This window comes from Urocitellus parryii, chromosome 7, assembly GCF_045843805.1.
Source record: "Urocitellus parryii isolate mUroPar1 chromosome 7, mUroPar1.hap1, whole genome shotgun sequence".
In the NCBI taxonomy this organism is placed as follows: Eukaryota; Metazoa; Chordata; class Mammalia; order Rodentia; family Sciuridae; genus Urocitellus; species Urocitellus parryii.
This window is the reverse complement of record NC_135537.1, coordinates 180,106,321-180,114,350: the sequence shown is the minus strand read 5'-3', so window position 1 is coordinate 180,114,350 and position 8,030 is coordinate 180,106,321. Positions and strand designations below refer to the sequence as shown.

General features: G+C 59.1%; 1 long non-coding RNA gene across 1 annotated transcript; it reads left to right on the top strand.

The window, feature by feature from the left end:
* The first annotated feature begins 798 nt into the window (after nt 1-798).
* LOC144255761 (uncharacterized) lies at nt 799-7,608 on the top strand. The gene is made up of 3 exons (XR_013343926.1): nt 799-864; nt 5,835-5,968; nt 7,381-7,608. It is a non-coding gene; the product is annotated as an uncharacterized LOC144255761 (long non-coding RNA).
* Nucleotides 7,609-8,030: the final 422 nt, after the last annotated feature.

Genomic DNA, 8,030 nt, shown 5'->3' with positions numbered 1-8,030 from the left:
CAGAGGAGCAGCTAAGCCACGCCGTCCTGACCACAGAGACAGGGAGGACAGGTCGGTGTGCGTGGAGCTGCTGCGCACAGTGATGCCGTCGCACGGCCAGGGTGAGGCCACACGAGGTGCGCAGTGGCCAGGTCAGACTGGCCCTCAGAAGACTCATCCCACCCGAGTCCAGGGCCATCTGCACTGATTTTTATCTTCTGCGCTGCGCTTAGTTCCGTCCTGGCATGAAACGGGGCCTGACGCACATCTGTTCAGCCCTGGCACCGGCTCAGGCACCGAGGACGCGGCTGGCGCACGAGCAAATCCTGCCTGCACAGCTCAGGGGTGGGGGCCAGGACCCTGGGTCTGGGCTCCCTCCAGCTGCTCCCACTCAGAGTGACTCTGGGCACGCCTGCCTGGGGTTGTGCACCTCACGGATCAAACCTCCGACCTACCCACGCAGGGTCTGCGCAGGTTGAATGAGCTAACATGGCGGCCTGTGGAGAAGCCCCCGGAGGGAGGGGTTGTTGTTGTTCTGAAATGTCCCAGGCATTCCTGCTGGCTGACTCACGGGGCTCCAGACATGGAGGGCTCCCTTCCAAATAAGGCACGGACGTGTCCAGGCGGTGGCCTGCTGGCTTTGCTGGTCACCCCTGCCGCCGATGTGAGTGCAGAGCCGGAGTCTGTTGACCCAGGGCTGGCCTCCTCCTGGCCCCTCCTGAGGGGCCCAGCTGCAGTGTGGCCGCGAAGGGCCCTGGGAGCAGCCTTCACAGATCCGGGTGGGGGCTGTGGGCTGGTGTCTGAGTCAGAGGACGGAGGAAGACAGGAGTGGACGGCGGCCAGGGGCCGAGCACATCAGAGGCCGCGGCCTCCCGGCAAACCACGGTCAGTAGCAGCACCCGAGTCCCACTTGCAGGGACCACTGTGCTTCGATCACTGCCAACGCTGTTCTGCCCCTGAGTCGAGGCCCTTGTGGCTTTTCAGGGCTTCGGGCAGAGTCCGAGGAACCAGGTGTTTGTCCGGGCAGTCCAGGAGGGACGAGCCGCCCCTGGGTGACTGGGGAGAGAAGCATCCAAGTCCTTCCCTGCGTGGCCCCTGGTGACGGCCACAGTGCTCCCAGGAAGGACCCCACCCCGTACTGCACCTCCCCTTCACAATAAAGGGGTCAAGACTGGACTCTGACCCTGGGCTTGCATGGTTCCGCCACTCCTAGCGCTGTGGACTCGGGCAAGTTAGTGACCTCTCCCCGCCTCTCATTCCTCATTAGCTTGGCACAGAGTCACTTGATACGTGGTCACCATGAGGGTCTGTTGCTCTCGTTAAATTTTAATGTGACCTTTTTATTTATTTATTTTTAATGCACCGAGAGATTATTATATGCAGACACTGGCTTAGGTTTTGGAGATACAGCAATGAGCCAAACAGAGTCTGTATTAATGGGGACCAAGGTGGCTGTGTCGTGTGGGTGACAGAGAGGTGAATATCTACATCTTCATGTGGCGTTGAGTGGTGTTGAGAACAACAAGTCAGGGAGAGAGGTGGGGGTGGCCGGAGTTGTTCTTTTAGATCAGCCGTTGGTGAACCGTGGCCCGCTGTGGCTTGTGTGGTAGATAAAGTTTTATTGGGACACTGCCTTGCCGCTCTGTGTGTTGGCTAGGACTGCCTTTGAGTTAAAGGTTTGCCAAAGAGACTGGTTTGCAAAACTGAAATTGTTTACTATCTGGATCTTTACAGGAAGAGTTACCAATCCCTGTTTGTTTCTTCATTTATTTTTTGGTACTGGGGATTGAACCCAGGGACAATCTACCACTCGACAGTAGCCCCAGACCTTTGTATTTTGAGAGAGGGTCTTGCTAATCTGCTGAGGCTGGCCTCAAACTGGTGATCCTCCCACCTCAGCCTCCAGAATCTCTGAGCAGGTGTACACCATGACCCTGCCCGACCCATTTAGATGGTGTGGACAGGGAAAGCAAGGGATTGGGTGGAGCAACATCCAGGGAAAGAGGTTCAGGAGAGGAAGCCACAAGCCTCAGGGTCCTGATGGGGAACAGCAAGGGGGCAGATGGGAGTGCAGGAGGGGTCTGGAGGTCGGGCTTTTCCTGGGGGCGGCTGGGGGAGGCGTGGGGGCCTGTTAGGAGGTCGCTGCTGTAATCTAGTTGTCTTGGAACCCAGTGAAAGGTTGCGGGAAGGTAAGAAATGTAAATGTAGGAGGCAAGATTCCCAGGGCCTGCGAGGCTCGGACACAGGTGTGTCTGGCTCTCTAACGTCTGGGGGGTGCAAGGGGGAATGGATGGAGGGACAGTTCCTGGATCTCGTCAGTGCCCGAGCAGGGCCGAGCAGCCAGCCTCCTGGTGCCCGGGACCCACCTGCCCTGGCTCTCTTCCTAAGGGAAGGGAGCTGAGCCCCCGATGGGCCCTGGTGGATACTGAGGGGCGTCGCATGTCCCCTGGACTCTCAGTGGCCATTGCGAGTGGGTCACATCTCCTGCCTCCTGTCAGGCAGGATGGGCTCCCCAGGCCCCAGGCCCACCTCACTGTTTCAGCGATGAGACTAGACTTGCCGGGGGGGCTGGCCCCGAGCCCCTGGGGCGCCCTGGGAAGGCTTTCATCACCTCTGATGATCCAGTGTCAACAGCAGCCTGCTCACAGGTGACCCCTGCATTACTGGACTCGCACTGATTAGTTGCCATCCATAGAGTGCCAGTCCCGAGACGGTGGGCAGGAGGGAGACGGCCCAAGGCCCCCAGGCCATCGCCTCCTGCAGGTCAGTGGGCTGAGGCTCCCGCATGCAGCCTGGTGGGGAGGGTCCTCAGGGAAGGGAGCTGAGCCCCTGGGGCTTGCTGCAGACCCCCACTGGTGGCAGCCAGCCGTGGGGAACCCCGGTCCCGCCCTGCTTTCAGGTCGTGTCTGCCTTGCTGGGTGGTCCTGGCCAGACTGTGAGCTGCCTGAGGTCAGGGCCATCCCACCCGGGGACGCCCCAGGCAGGCACTGGAAACCCAGTGGGGGTGGGGACTTGGGTGCCTGCCCTGCTCTCCTGGTGTGTCCCACAGCGGAGCTCCGGGGTGTCAAGGGGCTGGGCTGGGTCAGAGAGACGCCTGGCACTGGTCGGGGTGGCGTGTGGCTCCTGGGGAGGCGGCAGCCCTGTGGAGTCCAGCTCCTCCCTGGCTCCTGACTCCTCTCTGGTGCTCGGACTGCCCGTGTCGAGAGTGGGACAGCGGGGACAGGGAGCTTGGGAAACGAGGAGGAGGTTCAGTGGTGGCCACCCCTGGAGAGAAGTAGGGTCCCTCTTTGAAAAGCAGTTTTGTCGATACGTAACTCCTATCCATGGCTGCAGGCCGGATGGTGTCATCCCCAGATTCATGTTGATGCCCTGGTGCCAGCAGCTTCCTGGGACACAGGGCCTTCGGAGAGCTGATGAGTGACCATGAGACCGTTAGGGTGGGCCCTGATCCAACCCGAGCGGTGTCCTCACAAGAAGAGGGCAGGGGGACACACCCAGGGACATCAGGGGCCCTCACAGAGGAGGGATGGAGGGGGCACAGGAGAAGAGGCAGGAACAGTCTCAGGAGGAGCCAGGCGAGGTCCTGCCGAGGACCGGGCAGACAGCGCCGTGGTCCAGGCTGCTTGACCAGGTGACCCGGCGAGCACGGGCGGGAGCCGCAGTCCACACGGCCCGCCGCTGGCAGTATGGTTCCAAGGTTCTCACAGGTCCGTTGGGATCCGGGCCGTTGCCCGTCAACTTCAGGCATCTCCATCCCTCAGGCACACTGCGCCTGGAGCTAGGCCACTGTCCCACATCCCACCCCTCACCCCACCTAAACACCCCTGTCTGCCTTCTGTCCAGGATTGTCCATCTGGACATTCCAAACAAACGGAAGCTCACAACGGTGGCCTTTGTGACCTTCTGTCCCCAGCACCAGGTCCCACGTTCCCTTGTGGGATGGTCCACACCTGCTCATCCATTGTCGGCTGACGTCTGAGCCGCGTCCCTCCTGGGTCTGTGGTGAGTGACGCTGCTGTGACCTTGGTGGACAGGTTTCTGTTGAACAGAGCAGGAGTGGAGTCCCCAGGGCCTGAGGGAGCTCTGTTCACGGGGGAGGGGGTAGATGCTACCGGTCACCACAGCTGCAGGAAGGGGAGGGGCCATGGCGGTCCTTCCAGCTGGAGCCCTGGGAGATCTAGACCCAGAGACCGAGTGAAATGGGCAAGGCCAGCAGGGTCTGGGGCAGTGGGGTGCGGGGCCGAGGCTCCTTTGCGCTCCCCTCTTGAGCTGGACATTCCAAGGGTGGAAACCCCTAAAAGCAAATCTTATCCAAGGACTTAGTCCACTGATCTGAGATTCATCCTTATCCAAGGACTTAGTCCACGGATCTGAGATTCACCCTTACCCAAGGACTTAGTCCACTGATCTGAGATTCATCCTTATCCAAGGACTTAGTCCACGGATCTGAGATTCACCCTTACCCAAGGACTTAGTCCACTGATCTGAGACTCATCCTTGTGAGAGGACGGTTTTGATGCCAGGTGAGGTCTTAATGGTCCCTCGAGGGTCAACTGAATCCATGAAGAGTCACTGACAGACACCAGCAGGCGTTACCGCCCATTCAGAGGCGCCAGGAGGGAGCCGGCTACAGCTGGTCCACACTGTGCAGCGTGGTCAGTGTCCATAGGGCTGTGGCCAGCTGCACGGTGGCGGACATCCCAGCTGGACAGTTCAAAGACCGTGGAACGTGAAGAGAGGCCCAAGGTGTGCTGGACGGGATGCCCGTGAGCCTCTTCCTCCCATTTCAAACCTCCCCTGGTCTCCCTGACACCCTGGAGACAGGGCAGGCTCATCCTCCGCCCCGGGAGGGGAGATGGGGGAAGGAAGGGAAGGAAGGGGCGAGGGAGGCAGGACAGGGGGCTCTTGGGAGGAAGGGCCGTTGTGCTGTGGGCTCAGAGAGGCATTGGGATGGGATTGTTTGCACAGCAGGAGGGTGGGGGGTGCTGGCAGGAGAGCGACCATTCTGTCTCTGTTCTTCGATGTCTGAAGGCCTTGCCAGTGGGGCTGGCCTGTCGAGCACAGGAGGGGTGAACCTGGGTTCTAGAGAAGCTGGCGAGCTGCTAGGAGGACAGGATAGCCCCAGCGCCACGCAGGACCCAGGTGGCTTCATTCTGGGGGCAGGAGGGCAGCAGGAAGAGCCCGAGAGCAGCTGCTTTCCTGCTGTCCCAGAGGGCTGCTCAGGACAAGGCCCAGGGCTGTCCTGGGGAGGGTCATCTCAGAAGCTCGGCCACCCCTTGGCTTCCTCCCAATGAACTTTGGGGCTTTGCTTGGAGAGTGCAGCTGGTGGTGCCGCCTCCCGGAGCAGGGGACAGTTGTGGAAGGGCACCCAGAGGGCAGGATGAGGCACTGCTCACTAGTTTGGGCCCCGAGACTCAGCTATGGGTGAGTGATGGGTGGCCAGAGGCCCTCCAGTTCAGAGTGGGGGTCACTACCATGTGACTGGAACATCACCCAGAACCCACAATGCAACAGCAGGAAGGAGCTGGGAGCAGCCTACAGTGGTCAGCTCTGTCCTCCTAAGTGCTCGGGGGTGGGTGGGGCGGGGCAGCAGGGACCCAGGTCCCCAGGGAGCAAGGCTGAGGTCACCCGCTGGGCAGGCTCCTTCTGTGGAGGGTTGTGTCACCTGTGATCACAGAGCAGAGGGGCTGAGGCTCCCCCACCTCCCGCCTTCTCCGGTGAATATCATCCAACTGCGATGGAGGGAGGGCAGCGGGTCACCTCTCCCTGGTGCCAGGTTAAAACCCGCACGGAGAACCCAGCCTTGGCCTTGGGCTGGGAACTTCTCTGTAACCCTCTCCACACCTGGTTTGCAGGGTTTGGACCCCGCCAGTGACGGGGACCTCAGAGGAAGGGAGCTTCAACAGCAGCCAGTGCCTTTGGAGGCAGCAAGGACTAGAATCAAGTTTCTCATCTGAGACTGAAAATCTGTTTCTGAGCTTCAGTGGCGGTATTCCTCTTTCTTCTGTCTGTTTATGTTTTTGTGGTGCTGGGGATTGAACCTAGTGGGTGCTCTACCACTGAGCCACACCCCAGGCCTTTAAATTTTTTTTTTTTTTTTTTTGTATTTTGAGTTAGGGTCTCACTAAGTGGCCCAGGCCGGCCTCCAACTTGTGACCCTCCTGCCTCAGCCTCCTGAGTAGCTGGGGTTACCGTCCTGCACCACTGCTGCCAGCTGCAGTATCCAGCTTAATTTTATACTTGGGGCCTGTGGTGTTTTGAGTGATGGCAGCCCCCCCCCCCAAAACTCACATGGATACCCAATCCCCAGAGCAGAAGTGTTTAGGGGTGTGGGAGCCATCTCGGGGCTGCACCCTCATGAATGGGGTCAGCATTCTTAGAAAACGGCTCAAGACCCAGGGAGCACTCTCTGGCCCCTCTGCCTTGTTGGATGCAGCAATGAGGCGCCATCTTGAAACAGAGCGGCCCAGCCGTCACCAGGCGTCAACAACGGCACCCTGATCCTGGATTTCCAGCCTCCAGAGCTGTGAAAAATAAGTTTATGTTCTTTGCAGTTTACCCAGCCTCAGGTATTTTGTGATAGCAGCACAAATGGACGGAGTCTATTTCCTTGTAGCAGCATACCACCCCACATTCTTGAAGGAAGGATTGTCCCTTCCAAGTTTGTCTTATTTGGTATTAATTATTTTTCAAGGGAACTGATTTCAAGTTCTTTCACCTGTTGGTGAACTCATTAATTTGACTTAGTCTCTGCCCACACCCAAACTAAACAATAGGCCAGGGAATGTCAGGACAGGGTAGAAGAGAGAGAGAGATATTATGGCCGCCTTGTTAAGGAGACAATACTTTTATAATGAATTCTGTGTCCATCAGCTTCCTGTCACTATAGCAAAATACCTGAGACAGTTAACAGCTAAGGAGAAAAGGTTATTTTGTCTCCCAGTCTGGGGAGTTCCAGCCTGTGCTCAGTTGGCCTTGTCATTTGGGCTTGTGAAACAGTGTGTCATGGCAGGACATCAGGGAGCAAACCGGCTCAGCTCCTCCCAAGTCAGGAAGCAAAGAGAAAATGCGGTGAGGCCCCCACAGACCCTTCAAGGGGCACCCCAAGGATCAAGGCCTCCCCCTCATTCCCACCATCTCCCACTAGTGCCACCTGGGACCAAGGGCCCCCACGGGTCTTGGGGGAACACGTGAGGCCCCACCACGGCAGAACCCGGTGCTCCAGTCAGGGCTTCCAGGGGAGCAGAACAGGCAGCAGTGACGCCCTGCACCAGGGACAGACTGCTCGGCCCAGGTGGCCCTGGAGAGCATGCTACCTGGTGACGTCACAGCTGCCAGGCTGTGTGAGCAGGGAACGGGAGGCTGAGTGACGCATTTCTCTGAGCGTGCCCTCTCTTTTAGGTGACACGTGACCGTGCACTGGTATCTAAGGGGAGCCCGGCCATGGGAATCAGCTCCCAGGAAACGCTGTCGGCAAGCTGGACAGGCAGGAGCTGAGACTCAGTCTGAGGAGGTCCTGCAGGGGCGGGGGGCGGGTGGCAGCCCTGGCCTGCATCTGAGTTTGAAGGCTTGGGAGCTTTGGGGTCCTTTGGGTGTCCCATCCCCAGCAGAGAGAGCACAGTGACCTCCTCCACTGTTTGTCCACCCAGCCCATGCCCATCCACCTGGGTGGACTTCACTCAGTCCACAGAGTGAGGGGCTAAGCATTCCAACAACGCTCAGAGATAAAGTGTGGTGTCCCTTAACCCTGGCACTGTGACACCGAAGGTTAGCCGTCACACCAGACTGCACAGCCAGCCCCAGCTCTGTTAACTCAGAGCACGTGGATCTGCTTAGACCAAGCAAGACCACACGGCACCGTGGCCGCCGGCTGCACATGGCTTTCCACGGGAGGCTGACCAAACTCTCTGGGATCCCCCAAGCAGTGCATCGGGAATCAGGACGTGGTGTGTGATGGGGACCGGGGGATCGGGGTGACGTGGCCTCCCCTCAGCTTATCCTGGATTCCCTCTGAAGCAGGCCCTGACCCCATCCTGGGATCCACACCCAGC